At 37.4% G+C, this 19,836-nt stretch overlaps 1 pseudogene; it reads right to left on the bottom strand.

Moving 5' to 3' along the window:
- Positions 1-1,438: 1,438 nt before the first annotated feature.
- The window catches only part of LOC114031772, a 24,203-nt pseudogene continuing 5,805 nt past the window's right edge, over positions 1,439-19,836 (bottom strand).

Here is a 19,836-nt window from a genome sequence, read left to right as displayed (position 1 = left end):
CTCTCTAGAGTGGTTGGATCAGTTTACAACTCCACTAACGGTATATTAGTGTCCCAATTTTCCCACATCCTCTTCAGAATTTATCATTTTCCTTTTCTGTCATATTAGCCAATTCAATAGGTGTGAAGTGGTACCTTAGAGTTATTTTAATTTGCATTTCTCTAATTAGTAGTGATTTAGAGCATTTTTTCATTTGATTATAGATAACTTTGATTTTTTCTTCAGAAAATTGCCTGTTCATATCCTTTGATCATTTATCAATTGGGGAATGACTTGTATTTTTATAAATTTGAATCAATTCTCTATATATTTGAGAAATGAGGCCTTTATCAGAGACACTTCCTGTAAGAATTGTTTCCCAGCTTTCTACTTTCTTTCCAATCTAGGTTGCAACTGAAAACAAAGAGTTTTGAGAATGCCAGCTCTAAGAATTCTCTCCCATCTCCATCAATGAATTACTTCACCTTCATTAATACTTTCTTGAGGGCTAGACCCACATTATATCTTTTTTTTTTCAAAATGAACTCTACCCTCATATTTTATCAAAAGGGCAAACATCATGAATTAACCCAGCTGTTTACTTGAATTATACAAAAGTAACATTTTCAATATGAAAATAAGAAACTGTTTACAAATCTCTGATAGTAATAAGTCACAATATACAATGAATACAGGAGTCATACAGAGCAACAAACTCTTTTATAAAACAAAAATATTTTAATACATTTAAAATCTAATTTTTTTTCGTTGAAATCATTCATGAATAAAGATTCTCCAGTTGGAATTCACATCTCAATTAGTCAAGCATCAGGGAAGTTCCATTACAGCTATTTAAAATACAAAGAGACATTTCTCTTCTCCAAGGTGTTGTATGTAATGTCTCTGCTTTAGAACTGTCCACTTCTCTCCTGTCTTTCTATATTTTCAGTTCCAACTTTTCTTGAAATCATGAGAATTGAATTTGCTGAATACCAGAAATCTGTTGATACCCACATTATATCTTAAGCAAAGTATACACTAGGTCCCTGGAACAAGTCATGAGACTTTTCTAATTTAAAGAAACCCAAGTGCATCTTAAGACAAGAGAGTAGAATTGCAGTGTTATTAATTAGCTAATAGATGATACACTTAGCTCTGGTCCTGATCCTAGGAAAAAATAGTCTCCAGTCCATTTATTTTTCAGCAGGGAAACACAAAGGGCAGTTCCTTATTTTTTTTTTTTGCTCATTACCCTCTTTATTTAGCCCCACAGGAATACATCAAATACAACAAAAGAAGGGGAGGGAGAGAAAGAGGGAGCCCTGTTATTCACTCCCAATACTGTAACATAGCAACAAGAGATGAAGGGGAAGAGGTAGCCTTCATCAACTCTCAAGGAGTATTGCAGAGAGGGATAGGATGGGGATGAGATGATATAATCCACCTGTGGCTAGGTGGGCTATGGAGTGGGTGGCACTAGGGAGGACTTTGGAATGGGGGTAGACTCAGTCTCTCCTTGGCTCATCTCAAGTACGCAGATAACAGCTGTTATCTCTGGACAACACTGCCAAGTCAAGATGTGGACTGGGGCTGGCTGTGTCCAGACTGACATTGGGGGGGTGGGGCAAGAAGCTGCCTAGACGTCCTCAGAATCTGTTGGGGAGGTTGGGACAGGCAAATCGGAATCTGAGTAATGGAAGGCAAGAGAGGGTCGGAGAAAAAGAAATCTTCTGAGCAGAGAGATAGGAAACCTTTATCACTCTTGGGGCTCTCCCTATTCCTCTCTACTTCAGGTGGAGCTAGGGATTGGGTGAAATGGCCCAGGGCATCAAACAAGGCACAGAAGAATGGATGCTAGATGGTTCTGAAGGAGATTGAGTTACCAGATCCAGAATTCCCTGTCCTTTCATAACCAAACTTCCAGTGAGCTGGCTGACTACCCTCTTTGAGACTCTGGGTGAAAACTGGGGTCTGATCCCCCGGAAGTTGCTGACCAAAGTGAAGCATAGCATTTGGCAGCTGAATTTGGTCCCTATGGAGTTGAGGGGCTGAAGAGGACCAAGGCTGGGGGCTGTATGGTTGGGGGATCCCTGTGTCATCTAGGCTCTCTTATCCAGAACCACAGTTCTCTACTTGGTCACAGGGGTCCTTCGACAGTTATTTTTAATAACTTCCTTGGTATTCATTTTGGGTATTATGGTGAGAGGAAAGGAGCAAACTGCTCCTTGAAGCTATGCTATTGGCAGCAGTGGGACCCTGTCCTTCCCGTCCTGTTCCCAAGATCCTCAAGCATCCATCGGTACAGAAGGGAGGGGGAACAACAGAATGATAAAGAAGGCAGAGTCTAACATTTTTCCAATGCCAAACATTCCTGTTTTGCATGGGTCAAGCAGATACCATGAAAATGGTCTGAAAAGAACATCAGGATAACAGTTACTGACTAGTTTAGGAGAGAAGAGAGGATCAGAAGATGAGTATTTTATTATGAGTAGGTACGTAGTGGGACACAAGGTGCCTACAGCATGAAGCACTGACGACAATAGGAAGAGATGGAGGACACATGAGGGGGCAGATATTAGATAGGATAAAAGGATTTGAGACTATTTGTTCCCATTGATCTCCATTTCCTGCTACCCCCTCCTAACCTAACTTTACTGCTAGAGACACCATTCCAGAGTATGAATCTTGGATGCCTGAGGAGGATTAGAACAGAAAACTGTCTGCAAGGAACTTTTCAAATACATAAAAAGACATTTGCTAAAGCTATAGGGCTAGACAAAATTAGTGAATTCTTCAATGTTCTTCACTGTGGGAACAAGGGGGCCAATCAAATATAGGGAGCTGAGGTAGCTGGCAGAAGTTGCTTATATCCTCGAGGCTGCCAAACTTCCTGACTAGAAGGATTTAAGGAGTTCAGAATAGATAAAATTATTCCTTCAGATTTTTATAAGGGGGGAAGAGAAGTCTGGGGAATGCTTCATTCCTGTCTTAGCGTCCCTCTCATCTAGTACCCTGCCTTGCAAATAGTAGGCACTTAATGAGTAATTGTGGAATTGAATTGAGCCACGTAGAGATCAAGGATGTGTTTAGTGGGATGGAGTATTTATTAAGGGAGGCTACTGAGGAAAGAAGAGAAGGAAGAGAACTGAGGACCTCATCATATACATGAAGTTTTCTCCATGGGGATAGGGTTTAAACTGGATTATAAAGAAGGGTTGCTAACCCCATCTACTCCTGGTACAAAGAAGCTGGTTTTGTTGATGTAGCAACTAGGTCCCCCAGAAAGCTACCTCCAGGTTTGAGGCAATCTGCGGGACAGCACTTTTTCAAAACTATAATTTCTTAGGCCCTACTGATGTTACTTTTATCAGTCAACCGGAGAACACATTCAAAGTAAAACAAAATATTAAAAAACGAACTTATAGTAAAACAAATGACAAGACTCCTGTCATAAACCCATAGCGGGGTACCCTCTCACAGGTCACCGCACTACCAGGTGGGGAGGGAACACATAAGGAGAACATTCATGACCAGAAAACATGCAGAAAGGACAAATACACAAAGTACGTATGTAATCAGGGCTCGTCAGCGAAGGAATGTATATGTCAGGTACATGTATGTACTTTGTACTTCCAGGGCACATGCCTAGACAGCTCTTGTATAGGCCTGGACCAAGACAACTTACTCCTCCAGCACTTCAAAGCTACAGATGCCCCCTGGCAGTGTAATTGTCCTGTTTTCCAATGTGCATGCTATCTTCTTCATTTTCTGATGGGTGTCTCTGTTGGTCTTATGGATGCTGAACCTCTCTTTATTACCATCTTTAAGACTTTTAAGGGACAGTTGCTGCTCTCTGTTAACATATCTCAGAAAATAGGGGCTAATCAGTCTGCCTTCCTGGCAAACCTCTTTCAATTCCTTGAGTCTCGTTTTTTAAAATTTGAATTTTAAGTTCTTATACTTCTTTTGCCAGCAATTACTCCCAGAGATGTGCTTTAGAAAACTGCCAAAGATCTGGGTGAAGCTGTCAAGTCATGTAAACAAGCATTTATTAAGGATTGTGCTAGGTGCTGAGGATTACAATGAAAGGCAAAAATAGTACCTGCTCTCAAGGAGATTGAAATCTAATGGGGGTGATAACATGTGAACAACTATGTACAAACAAGATGTATACAGGATAAACTGGAGATGAATTCAGAGGTAAAGTACTCGCATTAAGGGGCATCAAGAAGAACTTTTTGTGTAAGGTGGGATTTTAACTGACACTTGAAGGAAGTGAGGGAAGGCAGTAGGCAGTGATGAGGAGGGAGAGCATTGTAAGCTTGGGGTATAGCTAGTGCAAATGTCCAGAGTCAAGATATGGAACAGCCAGGGAAAATGCCCAGAGTCTTGTGTGAGGAACAACAAGGAGTCCAGTGTCACTGGATTATAGAATATTCAGGGATCGGAGGTGTAATGTATTGGATGAGGTATATAAACTCACATGGAAAAATTTGACAATCTGCTCTTGAGCCTGTTTAAGCTGGTTCCGGGAGGAGACTGGAAAGGTAGAAATGAGGTCAAGTCATGAAGGGCTTTAAAAAACAAATGGAGGATTTTATATTTGATCTTGGAGCGAATAGAGAACCACTGGATTTTATTAAATGGAGGAGGATTTAGAGAGTGGATGATATGGTCAGACGTGCTTTAGGAAGATCCTTTTAATAGCTAATTAGAGGATGGATGAAGGTAGGCAAAGACTCAGGTCAGGGAGATTAACTGCAAGGCTTCTAAAATAGTCTAGACAAGAGATGATAAAAGCCTGTATCAAGCTTGTGGCAGTTCTGAGGATGGAAGGGGGCACATGTGAGAGATTTATGAAGAGTGAATTGACAGCACTTGGCAACACATTGGATATTGGGGGATGTAAGAGAAATTGAGGACGACGCTTAGGTTGTTAGCCTGGGTGACTGGGAGGATGGTGGTCCCCTGGACAGTAACAGGGAGGTTAAGAAGAGAAGAGGGTTTTAGGAGAAAGATGAGTTTTGCTTTAGATGTGTTGAATTTAAGATGGACTATGGTTGGGGAAATTCCATTCAGTCTGGTTTGGGTAGGGAATGCTTATTAGGGCTAGTGAGCTTTAAGAGGTGCAGGTGAGAAGAAAATGCATTCTAGGCATGTAGAACAACAGCCTGCGAAAAGGCAGAGGGATGGGAGATGGAACTACGAAAGTCACGGAACTCAGAAGCTTAATATACCATTTTGGCTGGATTATAGAGTGCATGAATCTCAGAATTTAGAGTTGGAAGGAATCTTGGTGTCTGTCTGGTCCAACCCATACCTGAAAAAGGATCCCCACCTATGACATACTCAGGGAGTGGTCACCCAGCTTCTGCTGAAGACCTCCAATGAAAGGGCACTGGGGTTTGCTGGAGCCAGCTGATTGTTAAATCTTCAGTGTAATCATTTATGGTTTATTAATTTGCCAATTCTGTATGGATCTATTGATTGTTTAGATTTAGGAAAATGACAGAGAAATTATCAATAATGTGAATTAAATGTAAACGTGTGTACATTTTTTTTCTTTCAGAAAGACAGTAGTTAAACATTTACCAGCACACCGCTGAGGGGAGAGGGACCCACTTCCTCCTGAGGCAGCCCATTCCCCTTTTGAATAGTTGTAAATGTTAAAAAGGTTTCCCCAATGATAAACTTAATTTAACACTGCAGCTCACACCTATTGCTCCTAGTTTTGCCTTCTAGGGACAAACAGAACAAGTCTAATCAGTCTTTCAAACACTTGAACACATCTATTGTGTCAGTTAATCAGTCAGTCAACTGACTTTTATTAAGTGCTTACTATGTGCCAGGCACCGTACTTAATCCTGGCAGTAGGCATTCAAGGAAGACTAGTACTGCTGGTGTGAGGGCTTACTGAGCCCTTTTCAGGTTTGTTCATTCACCTTTGATGTTTACCTGGCACTCAACTCTCACTCATGGCTTCAAGAAGCTGTAGCATGCAGATCAGCCACCAGGCTAAGGGTAACCCACTCATTGGTGAGCTGGGGGGTGTCTACCCCAAGCATGTGAAGACCTTCCCTGGTGGAATGGGTGGATGAGAACAATTCATTCCAATGTCCAGGAAGCTGGCTGAAGCAGGAGCTATGGAGCACTTAGAGTTTGGTCAGACATTGAGGCACCAAGGTCATCCACCGAATCCCAGCATATCACCAGTCAACCTGATTTTGTTTTACCACTGGACTCTGATGACTCTGAAAGAGAAAGTGAGGATGATGACTTTGTGCAACTCTGCCTCACTTAAATCCAGTTCACACAGAAATCAAGACATCACCCTGTAATATCATTGGTCCTCTTAGAAAACAAAGGACAAATGACAACTTAGTCCTAGATCTTTAAATCGTGTTTTCTAGGCTAACCATGAGCTTAGTCTATCATGGACTTGAGGCCTTTCACAATTCTGAATGCTCTTCTCTGAATGTTCTAAAACAGAAGTGACAAAGTGTAGGCCACAATACTCTATAGTGTGGCCAGAACCAGAATGAAATGTAACTGGGAAATATTAAAGAAAATAAATAAAAATGCAACAAAGCATAGAAAACATTACATTTTAAAACTAAGTGAGTATGCTACCTGCAGGAATCCTTACATATGAATTAGTGGCCCCCATTTCTGAGTTTGACAATATTGCTCTATAATTAAAATGTAGTGCCCAGAATCAAACCCAGAGTAGAATACAGCATGATTATCAGCTGCTAGGGCTATCTTAATGCATTCTAAGGCTGCATTCTCTTTTTAGGCTACTATAATACTATTTGGACCCACATTGAGCTTAATATTTCAGATCTTTTTTGGGCAAACTGCAGAAAAAGGTAATGTAGCCACACCACCCTTCTTCCTCTCCCCGCTCCCTTCACTATTTAATTTTGAATTCGAATTTTGAACCCAAGTGTAAGACTTAACATTTATGCCTATTAAATTTTACCTTATAGGATTTGACCCAGTGGTCCGGTAGGTAAAGATCTTTTTGGATAGTGACCCTGCCATCCAACATACTAAGTATCTCTTCCATCTTCCAGTATTATCTCTAAATGTGATATGTGGACCATCTATGCCTTTACTGTAGTGCCTAGTAAAAATATTAAAACAGTACAGGGCCAAACACATACCAACAAGATGACATTGAATCTATAATGATTTTTTTGAGTTTGGCCATTCTACTAGCTCTCAACTGTAATATCATTTAGCCCACATGCCTCTACCTTTTCCACAAGAATAATCTGTCATAGTGTGGGATAGTACACCTCACTGACTCTCTCATATTGCAGTTGTCCAGGTGAATTATGATGAGGGCCCAAATGAGGATGGTGGCTACGTGAGTGAAAGTTATTGTGTTGGTAGAATTGAAAAGACATGGAGGAACTCGAGAAGGCAGAGTGAGAAATAGCTTAAAATTTCTTCTCCCTGACTATCTCAAATGAACAAGAAAAACACTCCACAAGGCAAATAAAATAGCAAAAACAAGAAGGGGAAAAACTTAAAGTCAACACAAGGGAATTCTTTTAAAGACAAAATGACAGAAAATGATCTCATTATCCGAAAGCTTGTATAAACAAAAAATGGAGAATCAATTGAAATATGTAAATTATCTTAAATCAAATATAAAAGAAGAAAGCTTGAAAATTTTTTAAAGAGACTATAGAAATGACAAATAAAAATAAAAGCTGCTTTTTTGTGTGTCAAAGCTAAGAAAATTGATAATATATTAAATAATGATTAAAAATCATGGAGGAAAATAAAATTAACAAAATAAAAATTATCAAGGTGAATTCACAACATAGAGGAATTCTTAAGGTAAATTCACAACACAGAAGAAATAAGGAGAAAGCACAAAAACTATACAATTATGTGCCAGTAAAACTTAGAATTTAAAATGGATGATTACTTAGAAAAAATATAAAATGCAAAAATTAATCAAACAAGAAATAGAGATCTGAACTAACACTGAATCTCAAAAAAAAGAAGGCAAACAATTCATAAATGGACTGCCAAAGGCCCAAAACAATGGTACAGAATGACCTGCTATTGAATTATATTATTTAAAGAACAATTGATGCTTATGTGACAAAAATTGTTTTCGAAAATAGACTAAGATGGAATTCTGCTAAATTTCTTTTATGAGAGTAATATACACTGGATACCCAGCCAACGAGAGACAAAAAAGAAAAAGAGAACCATAGATAATTTCAATGACTAATATTGACATAAAATTTAAAAATAAAATCTTACCTAGGGAACTATAACAATATATTCTGAAAGTTATCACTTACATTTATTTTGTACATATATTGCATATATTGATATGTGTACATGTTGTCTGTTCTTCTAGAATATTTGTCTTTTATCTCCAGTGCACAGCACAGTGCCTGACATGTGGTAGGTGTTTAATAAATGCTTGTTATTGATCTGTAGATAAATTAAGTCCAAGTTGGAATCATACCAGTGATGCAAGGGTGATTCAACATTAGGGAAAATTTACACAATTTATCATGTAAACATTTAAAATAAAAGTCATATTTATGTACACAGAAATAGCCTTTGACAATATACATGACACATTTTGTTATAAAAGCAAAACATAGGCATAGCTGGGCTATTTTTTTAATATCATCAAAAGTATATATATCTAGAAACTAGAGCTGGCATTATTTATAATGGACAAACACTAGGAGCTTTCCTTGTGCAAACAGAGACAAAACAGGGATGCCTCCTTTCCCCAGTATCATTTGACATGAGTCTAAAAATACTAATTATGGCTATAAAACAAAATTAAGTGTATAAACCCCACAAATTGTAGACACAGTTTTCCCTATTTGCAGATAGTTTACTTAGAAAACCTCAGAGAATCAATAACGAGACTAATTGAAATGATGAACAATTTCAGTAAAGTAGTAGGATGCAAAATATGTTTCCCACATTAGAAGACAAAGTAGAAAAAATGTGATTACATAAAGTCAAAAAACTTTTGCATGAACAAAATCAGTGCTGAAGTAATATGAAGAAAATTGTTGAATAAAGTTTGAATAAAATATTCATAAACATCACTCATAAACCATAAACATCTGATATTCAAGATATGTAGAGAATTAATTTAAATAAATAATGTTGTTGTTCAGTTGTGTCTGACTCTTTGTGACCCCATTTGTAATTTTCTTGGTAAAAATACTGGAGGGGTTTGCCATTTCCTTCTCCAGCTCATTTTTTACAGATGAGGAACTGAGGCAAATGACTTACCCAGATTCACGCCGTTAATAAATGTCTGAGGTCAGATTTGAACTCAGGAAGATGAGTCTTTCTGACTTCAGGCCTGGCCCTCTATCCACTGTACCACCTATCTACCCTTTAAATAAATGATGCAAATAACTATTTCCTAATAGATAATTGATCAAAGGATAGGAACAGATAATTTTCAAAAAGAATTCTTAACTTCTTTTGCCATATCATGACCACATAAAAGCATGACCCAGATCACTTGTAATAAGAAATGTAAACTTTGAAGTTTTACTTCACACCTAACAAATTTTCAAAGATGACAAAAAATAGGAATAGTAGGTATTGGAGGGGCTTTGAGAAGATAGGCACACTAATATACTTGATAGAGGTGTAAATTCTTCTGGATAACAATTGTTTTGTTGGGGTTACACCTGTAGCTCAGTTGAATTGATTGAATGAGGAAACAAGTAAGAATAAAGTGGGATGTGTAGACTAAGAAGAGACTACCTGAACAACCATTTGATTGTAAACATCATTTGATATTGTTGTCTCATATCCAAGAAATACCAATGTAGTTAGAAATACTGCTCAATCAGCCCATGATTTGCTAAGATTTGATATTGAGATGAAAGGGTTAGTGGATTTGTTTTATTGGAGAATGTTTTCTTCCATAATTAAGGGCAAGGCAGTGCTTTCTAATTTTAGTATTTTGTTTTGGGGCTCAAAATTTGAATTTATGATGCAGGAGTTGAAATATCAAAGAGGCAACATTGTATTGTGGAAAGAATGTTAGATCTGGAGTAAGAGGATTCCAGTTCATATTTTTTCCTTTTTATTTTTTTAGTTGACTTATTTTGATTTATCAACAATCACTTCTATAAGCTTTTGAGTTTAAATTTTTCTCCCCCTCCCTCCACATCTCCCTTCCCAAGACAGTACGCAATCTGATATAGACTATATATATACATTCCTATTAACCATATTTTCACATTAGTGATGTTGTAAGTAAGAATTAGAACCAATAGGAAGAACCACCAGAAAGAGGAAACAAAACACAACAGAAGAAAAAAAATAGCAAATAGTATGCTTCCATTTGTATTCCAACTCCATAGATATTTCTTTGGATGTGGATAGCGATGAATTCTTCTGTTCTGCATAAATCTGACTGGTAAACTATTCCTTGCTCTCCCAATTTGCTTATAGTATCAGCCTCAAAAAAGAAATTCTTAATGCAACATAAAAGATTCAAAATTGTCCATTGACAAATATGGAATATAATAATCCATGGCCTGAGTCACTTAAGACTGAACGTTCTTGTTTCTTCCCAAGCTAATGTCAGAACTTGACCCCACTCTCTCTCATCTTTCTGTTTCTTCTCACCCCTTATAGGGACCAAGGGACTAACCAGGAGCTTCTTGTCACACATCGCCTTTAGCAAGGGTACAAAGGGTACACATTTGGCCCCATCACTCCAGTTATGCTTCTATTTAAAAAAGACTTCAAAAATAATTGGAGATGGAAAATGACAGAGAGACGTATCACACTCTGAGGCTGCAAGTGCAATCCTGTGTGCCTGGGAAGATGGTAGTGTTCTAAATAGAAATATTTATGGGAAAATTGCTCATAAGCTTTCTGGTTTGGGTGGAGGTTTGGATCTTGTAGTGTTTCCTTCTCTATAAAAGCAGGGGCTGAGGGAGGGGATAGATCAGACAATCTCTGAGGTCCCTTCAAGCCCTAAACATATGATGTTATGATCTTATCCAACCCCTTCATTTCACAGATGAGGAAACCGAGGCCCAGAGATATGAAGTAATCTGTTGGAGGGCCGACAGGCAAGAAGTGATAGAGCTGGACTTTGGATCTATGTCTTTTGACTCCAAATTCAGGATTCTTTCTACTATACTAGGTAATCATATATGCAAACCTTTTTTTTTGTCCCACACATAAATAATCAGGTTTATGTAGCTATAAGCTAGAATGTAGGTGGGTGGGTGGTGGAAATCCTTCTATTCATTCCTTAACCTCCTACTTTTTTCTTCTTCTTTCCTTTGCACATGCATAGACACTCACACACACACACACACACACACACACACTGTCTTTCCTTTTTCAGCAGACTCTTCCTTTTTCATAATTTCTCTTCCTTTTTTGTTCTCTCTGAGCATTTCACTGGCACAAAGAATGTGAAGTCTTTTGTAAAAATAGATAGGCCCCACACTCTTGGTGGAAAAAAAAAATGACATCTAGGCATTTATTTCTAGCTAGGATCACTTAAAACACCAGGAATTTAGGGAAGCAAACAAAGAGTAAAATTGAAATTGCTTTTGAAAAGGGTTATACATGAAGTTAGGGAAAAATTGTCTGCCATCTGGATCCTACTCTGGTCTTCATCTGCCAGGCAAGGACCAGAGGTTTCTGTAACCATAACAACAGGCCTTTCATTTTATAATTTCTTAGCATGAGAGAAGTTGTACACTAACAATGGTTTCACTGGCCTGGGTGTTTCCTTGTTATTGGTAGGTAGTATTTATAGTTGCCAATTACTGTGCCCATTATTTTCCTGTCAGGCAATGCCTGTACAGTTTGGAGGCCTGAGGAAAAATTAATTGCTTTCTAGGAACTCAATCACCTTGTTTAGTATTTTATATGCATTGCTAATATACAAATTACATGTGTACATTACATAAATTTAAATTAGGTATAGTTATTTACCATATAAAGGGCACCCCAAACATCTTAATGCAATTTTAGATTTCTTTTTTCCCTAAAGATTTTAGGGATACTCCTTATAAAATGTAAAATATGTATTTAAATATTAGCAGCCTATAAATAAAATATTAAGTAAATGATTTCAGTTATTGTAATATAGTATTGTTTAATTTTATCATACAACTACAAGGCTCTCATGTGTTACAACAATGTATACTTTAATCGGCCTAGGTCTAGGGTTAAGGATAGGGATAGAAAATAGATTTTCATTGGTACTGGGAATTCCCATATGAGGAAAATCTCTCTCCCAATACAGATCAGCATCTTTGCAATTTATAATCTTAAAGAGTTGCCCAGAGCAATAAGAGATTAAATGATTGACTTAGGGTCACATAGCTGGCATGTACCAGAGGCAAAAGTTGAACCTAGGCCTTACTGGTGCTCTATCTACTATACCACACTACTTCTGTATACTAATTATTCATTATTTTTATTATTGTTCTTTCTTTATTTTATTTTTATAATTTTATTCGTTATTTTACAATTACTCAAATACCTTTAAAGTGTCTGCTTATATATCATGCCAAATAACACACTAAAAACTGGGAATATAAAGATGAATGAATGAAGGAATGACAAAGCATTTATTAAGCACTATGTGCTGAGTAATGTGCTAAGTACTAGAGATACAAATAGAAAGTCAGATCCTGCCTTTAAGAAGTTCAGGCTCTAATTGAGGGGATAACATGTAAAAGAGAATTCATCTACAAGGTGCCTGGCCCAGGGTTCCTTAAGGCATGTTAGCAGCTCAGATGATAGTGGGAGGAGGTTATTGGAGAATATAGAGACAAGCCAGATGGTAAGACTTAGAATACCAGAAGACTCAGTGATAGGGCAGATGGTGAAGTTCTGGGGGTCATCCATCAGGAAGGATTAGAGTTGTTGACTCCCTATCCCATTGGTTTATGAGCAGTCATATCTTTCCAAATGGAAGAGAAGATAGGGTATCTGAGGCCCAGGAGTTGCCATTGTACTTCCCTGATGGGGTCCGTTGTTGGGGTTTGGGCAGTCTTGGGGTCAGGAAAGGCAGAGAGCTTACACTCTATTTAGGAGGATAAAGCATAGTACTTTACATAAATAGGTAAATACTAAGTGTATAAAAAGAATGAAAAGTAGTTTCAAGAGGGAGAGAGTATTAACACTAGGAGCTAGGTGTCAAGGTGAGGGTGGGAATCCAGAGGCCCATATATAAAAAGTGGTATCTTCACTGTGTTTTGAAAGAAGCTGGAAATTCCGAAAGGTGGGAGGGAGTATATTTTAGACATGGGGGACCATTAGTGAGAAGATACTGAAGTAGGTGAAGGAATGTCCTGTATAGGGAACAGTTAGCAAGTCAGTTTACTGGAAGGGAGAATACATAAAGGAGAGTAATAAGAAATAAACTGGAAGGAAAGATGGGAACAAGATTGTGGAGGGCTTCAACTACCAGGCTGAGGAGTTTGTATTTTTCTATGTACAGTGGAAGCTGGAACCTCCTCTCCATGATTTCCTCTTTCCCTGTAAAAGGAAAATTGCCAAAGAAGATGCACAATTTCTGAATTCTATAGCTCCGTTATCCTTTATGTGATACCTGAATGATGAATGTCCATAATTATGACTGTCATTGTTATATGACACAAATACAATATAAATAATTTAGTATTTTGAAATTTTGCTATATGGTAAAATGACAGTATAGAAAATAGCTATTGTCATGAAGTGGCAAAAGCCGTTTGACTGCATTAGTATTTTTAAACTTCTTAATTTGTTTCTTGTGCCTCTCCAAAGGCAATCATAGAATTTTTGTGTTTTTAGGTAGCATTTGCTGAAGCTTCTAAAAGAAGGAACAATGGTTTTCAGTAAAGAATTCCTAACATGGAAAAACTGTTTCTTCAGAGCAATTTTCTCCACCTGATAAATATCAAAGAATTAATGCATACAATAGCACATATGCATAAACAGGTGCATTTAATTCAAAGAGGAGTGAAATACAGATCAAATAAGTAATCTGAGACTTGGAGGAAATGGAGGAAAGCATTGGAGGCAGATAATCCCTTGGAAAAAACCACTCTTCACCAAAGTTAATTGGGATTTGACAGCATTGGTAAATATGAGATTTGGGATTATCTGGATCTAGGTTTTCTTGCAACAGACTTTCTGCTCTGGATGTGCCCCTTTTCTTGACTGGAATCTTCTATGTCTTGAACCGTCCATGTTAGAAAAGCTCCACTTGGTGCTTTCTTGCTCACAACATTGTCTTTCTTCTGAGATTATCTCTGATTTATCCTGTGTATATCTGCTATGCACATAGTTTGCATGTTGTGTCCTCCATTAGAATGTTAACTCCTGAAAGAGAGGAATTGTTTTCACTTTTCTTTGTATTCCCGGAGCTTAACATAGAATCTGAAACATAGTAAGACCTTAATAAATGCTTATTGATTGATTGGGAAACCAATCAGGTGCACCTGTTTTGCATTACCAATTGAGCCATTGTAGGAGACTGACCCAATTGTACCTGCACTGAATTGGGGAGAATTGATGAAAGCATGGCATGATCTGGGCATCAGATCTGGAGGTCACCTCTCACTCCATTCCTTTCTTCATTCTGCAGGAGAGTGAAAAGAGCATGGCTTTGGAGTTAGAAAACATGGGTTGAAATCCTTCTTCTGTCACTTATCAGCTGTGTGATTTGGTGCAAGCCATTGAATCTCTCTGTTTCTCATCTGTAAAATGAGAGGGTTGGATGAGATGATTGTCTAAGATTCAATTTTAAAATTATGATCCTTTGAATGATTGTATCTAAAGTCCAGATCATGTGTATTCTGACCTCTCTTGATTCTAACTGTATTCTTGTCTTGCCAGGACTAGAATCATGATGTTTCCTAGATTCTGTTTCTCTTTTTCATGCACTTGGGTATCATGTTCTGCCATAAGCCTTCCCTTGTGAAACTGCACCAATAATAAAAGGCCTATTGCTTTGCATTAATGGCTAGTCTAATTTTTCTGCAAAGATCCCCTTTTCTTCCCAACAGTGGACTAGAACCTTGTAACTCTCAATTATTCAATTGAGTTGTTCTATTACTGGGGGGATAATAGAGAGTTGGCTCTATATCTAACTTTTCTGCCTTAAGCCAAAACTTAAGTTTTACATTGGTCACAAAGCCAACTATTTAACTAGTATTTCTTCAGATATACAGTGGCATGTTTTCTCCTTAATGTCTTGACCTTATGATATAGTTGGGTTCAGAGGGAAATTGTTTTGCTAGAAATAAACATTGCAAAGGTAAGATATCCATTGAGTTAGGAATTGAGATACTGGAATTCAGTTGAAGCTGCTTATCAGAAAACTTTGGTAGCATTATAGCAGTCCCTCTAGAATTCCATAATAGCTTAAATGTCATGCAAAACATTTTGCCATTTGTCATTATAATGTAATAGAACAGTACCTTATGGGAGTGAGGCGAGAAAAGGCTTTTATACAATTACATCATATGATGATAAATGCTAACAATTTGTGCTTATTGTGAGAGTGGTTTTCTAAAGAGAATTCTTGATCCATTGTGTCATTGTTCTCTTCCAGATGTATATAAATATAACCTATAACATATAAATATAAATAATAGAGTTAGAAATGGGCAAAAATGATTTTACAACTGTCTAGATAGAGCAAATTAGGATTTGTGAATATATGCTGAGGTCTCATTTTGATTAAAGAAAGGGCATTTGAGAATAGTCGAGGGGAAAAAAATCCAACTCACCATGAGGAGGATATTGTTAAATAGAACTATTAACCTGTGCCTTTGTGACCTTCTGGATTGGATTACTATGCTGCATGCTGTCTAAGGTAACCCTGGAAGACTGCAAGGTATTTTTATTTAGAAATTCTAGTGCATGCAATATGTAATGCCTGAGATTAGGTGAGTGACACTAGCAGCCTGGAGCTCATGATACATGTGCTTAGAGAGAAGGAGCAGGTTCAGTAACAACATAATTCAGATTCCACTGAGAGGGTGAAAATATAGAAATAGAAGAATATTGCCATTTACTGTCTAGATTAGCCCTGACTCAGTGGCCAAATAAATCCTTAGTAACAGGAGACTGTATTACATCACGGAGTGCGGTGAGGTGTAACTATATAAATACTTGTTTTCTTGGTTTAGTTGATTATGAAGCACATAACCAGCTCTTAACCAATCAGTTAATCAGCAAGAATTAAAGGTTGAATTCCTGCCATAAGATTGGCTTTATGGAGGATAGAGGATAATTACATAACATACTTCTGCTCCAAAGGGGCTTACAGTCTATCTGGGGGAACAAGACTGACACAAGAAACAATTAGAAAACAATAGGCAGGGAAACATTAAGGTTTTGCATTGGCTGCAATACAGTACAAGAGCCAGGTTGTTGTTGTTATTGTTTTTGAGGCTACTGTGTAATAAAAGTAGGAACATGGTCCCAGAGGATGAAGGGCAATAATGTTGCATTCTTTACTTAGCTTTTGTTCTTGCCTAACTTTGTATTTTAATTAAAGACAATTTGTGGGGTGAAGTGGGTTTTTGTAGAAGTCATGGTGGAAAAGTGGTAGCAGACAGCATCCTGATAACCAGAGATACTCAAAAGAAATAAAGTGAGACCCAATGGAGATTTGACTCCCCTACCCAGGTGATATTCAACAGAGAAGAGTATGATGACATCACCAGAGGAATCAGCAACCTTATAGCTTTGTAGGTGTGAGTTGTCCTGTCTTTGTGTGTTCCCTGGTCATATGTGTTCTCTCTATCTGTGCTTGTCACCACTATTGGTATGATAACCCATGGGAGAGTATATACTATGTGTTCAGGAGGGAAGAAGGATCTTTAATTGACAATTTCTTTTTTACTGTGCTCTTTGACCAAATGCCTTTTGTTTTGAGGTAGTATGTCCTCTGATTGGCTAATAAATTTAGACATATCATGACTCATGAGCTATGGTTTTAAGTGGGTGTCTTAAACCAGGGTAATTTTTTTTGGGGGGAGGCAATTTGGGGTTAAGTGACTTGCCCAGAGTCACACAGCTAGTAAGTGTTATGTGTTATGTGTCTGAGGCTGCATTTGAACTCAGGTCTTCCTGACTCCAGGGCTGGTGGTCTATCTATTGCACCACCTAGCTGCCCCAAACGGTAATTTTTTGGCCTACAAAGAAAATCCTTCTATATGCCCTGGTCTACCCTAAGGTGCTGAGAATTCTGGGTAGTATGTAATCAAGAGCTAAGTGATGAGGTATCCACATTATACATGTATAATAAGAGTCTCCAGAAGGACAAAATCAGCAACTACCAGATCAGTTAGGGAAGACTATGGTAATGAGCTTATTTATATATTCACACCTCTTCTCTCTGTCTTGGCAAATCCAATTCATCTTTCATAGGACAGAAACAGAGTTAGTTAAAAAAAAAACCCGCACAGATCATGTAGTCCTAATTATCTCAGTAGGAGTCTGAAAACATGATTGGAGAGATGTTAGAACTTTTTAGCCATCTACCTATGCAAAAAGCCAGTTCAGCTATACGTGATACAGATTTTTAAATTAATCTTCAAGGGGCCTTTGTATGAGTTGAAAGTTTCAGTTGTTCTTCAACTGTTGCAGTTTACCAACATCTGATATTATACTTAAAATGAGTTCTCAATAAGTATAATCCAACTCTCACATCCATATGTTGCTACTGGAAAAAACCATAACTTTGACTATATAGACCTTGATCAGCAAGGTGGTATTTCTGCTTTTTAGTATGCTGTCCAGATTTGCCATAGTTTTCTTTCCAAAGAGCAAGCATCCTTTAATTTCATGACTCCAGTTATTAGTCTGCAGTGATCTTTGAGTCCAAGAATATAAAATCTGATACTGCTTCCACTTTTTCTCCCTCTATTTGCCAGAAAGTGATGGGACTAGTTGCCATGATCTTAATTTTTTTTGATATTTATTTTCAAGCTGGCTTTTGCACTCTCCTCTTTTACTGTCAAGAGGCTTCTTAATTCATCTTTTACTTTTTGTCATCAGAGTGGTATTGTCTGCATATCTGAGATTATTGATATTTCTCCCAGAAACCTTAATTCTGGCTTTTGATTCATCCAGCCTGGCTTTTCTCATGATGTATCTTCCATATAAGTTAAATAAATAAGGTGACAATATATAGCTTTTTTTTTCACCTCTCTCCTAATCTTTAACCAATTAGTTGTTCCGCGTTTGGTTCTAATTGTTAATTCTTGACCTGTGTACAGGTTCCTCAGCAGACAAGTAAGATGATCTGGTATTCTTATCTCTTTCAATCACATTTTAAAAATTATTATTATTATTATTATTATTTTTGGTGAGGCAATTGGGTTTAAGTGACTTGCCCAGAGTCACACAGCTATTAAGTGTTATGTGTCTGAGGCCACATTTGAACTCAGATCCTCCTGACTCCAGGGCCAGTGCTCTATCCACTGCGCCACCTAGCTGCCCCCTCAATCACATTTTGTAACTCATCTACCCAATCAAAGGCATTAGTGTAGCCAATGAAATAAATGTTTTTTGAAACTCCTTTGCTTATAATCCAGTGAATGTTGGCAATTTGGTCTCTAGTTCCTCTGCCTTTTAGAAACCCAGCCTACGCTTCTGGTAATTCTTATTTCACATATTGCTGAACCCTAGTTTGCATAATCTTAAGCATAACCTTGCTGGTATGTGAAATGAGTGCGATTGTTTGGTAATTTGAACATTCTTTGGCATTGTCCTTCTTTAAGATTGGGACATAAACTGATCTTTTCCAATTCAGTGGCCACTGTTAATTTTTCCAAATTTGCTGCCATATTGATTGTAGCACTTTAACAGTATTATCATTTAGGATTTTAAACAACTGAGCTGGAATTCCATCACCTCCACTAGCCTTATTGTTAGCAATGCTTCCTAAGGTCCACTTGATTTCATTCTCTAGATGTTTAGCTGTAGATCAATAACCACACCATTGTGGTTATCAGTTATGTTAAGATCTTTCTTGTATAGTTCTGTAAATTCTTGTCACCTCTTCTTAATTTCTTCCATTTCTGTTAAGTCTCTACCATTTTTGTCTTTTATCATGCCCATTTTTGCATGAAACATTCCCTTGATAGCTCTAATTTTCTTGAAGAGATCTCTTGTCTTTCCCATTCTATTATTTTCTTCTACTTCTTTGTACTTCTCCTTTAAGAAAACCTTCCTATCTCTCCTTGCTATTCTCTGGAATTCTGTATTCTTTTGGGTATATCTTTCCCTTTGTCCCTTTTCTTTTGCTTTCCTTCTTCCTCAGCTATCTTAAAAACCTCATCAAAAAACCATTTTGCTTTCTTGTTCTACTTTTTTCTTTGGGATACTTTTTGTTGCTGTCTGCTGTCCAATATTGTGAACTTCAGTCCATAGTTCTTCAGCTACTCCATCTATCAGATCTAATCCCTTAAATCTATTCATCACCTTCACTTCATATTCATAAGTAATGTCATTTAGGCCATACCTAAATAGTCTGATGGTTTTCCTTACCTTCTTCAATTTGTCTGAATTTTTAAATTACATGGTATTTTTCATCTTTGTTTTGATTTAATGATAAAGAGCTTGGGTCAAATCAAAATTAGAGAAAAAGCTGCTTTTTCTGTGCCTAATATAATTGGGAAAGGGGGCTCTTTGTGTCAGTAGATTCCTGGGAATGTAGGAACAATTGTCAGCAAGTGCCTTCTTATTACTATATTATCATTATTCCCAAGGTAGGCCTTTTTGATCCAAAAGAAAAGAGCTATTTTTTCTATCTATCTATCTATCTATCTATCTATCTATCTATCTATCTATCTATCT

Source organism: Vombatus ursinus, unplaced genomic scaffold, assembly GCF_900497805.2.
Source record: "Vombatus ursinus unplaced genomic scaffold, bare-nosed wombat genome assembly UNPS02015255.1, whole genome shotgun sequence".
NCBI classification, from domain to species: Eukaryota; Metazoa; Chordata; class Mammalia; order Diprotodontia; family Vombatidae; genus Vombatus; species Vombatus ursinus.
This window is presented reverse-complemented; position numbering and strand designations above follow the sequence as displayed.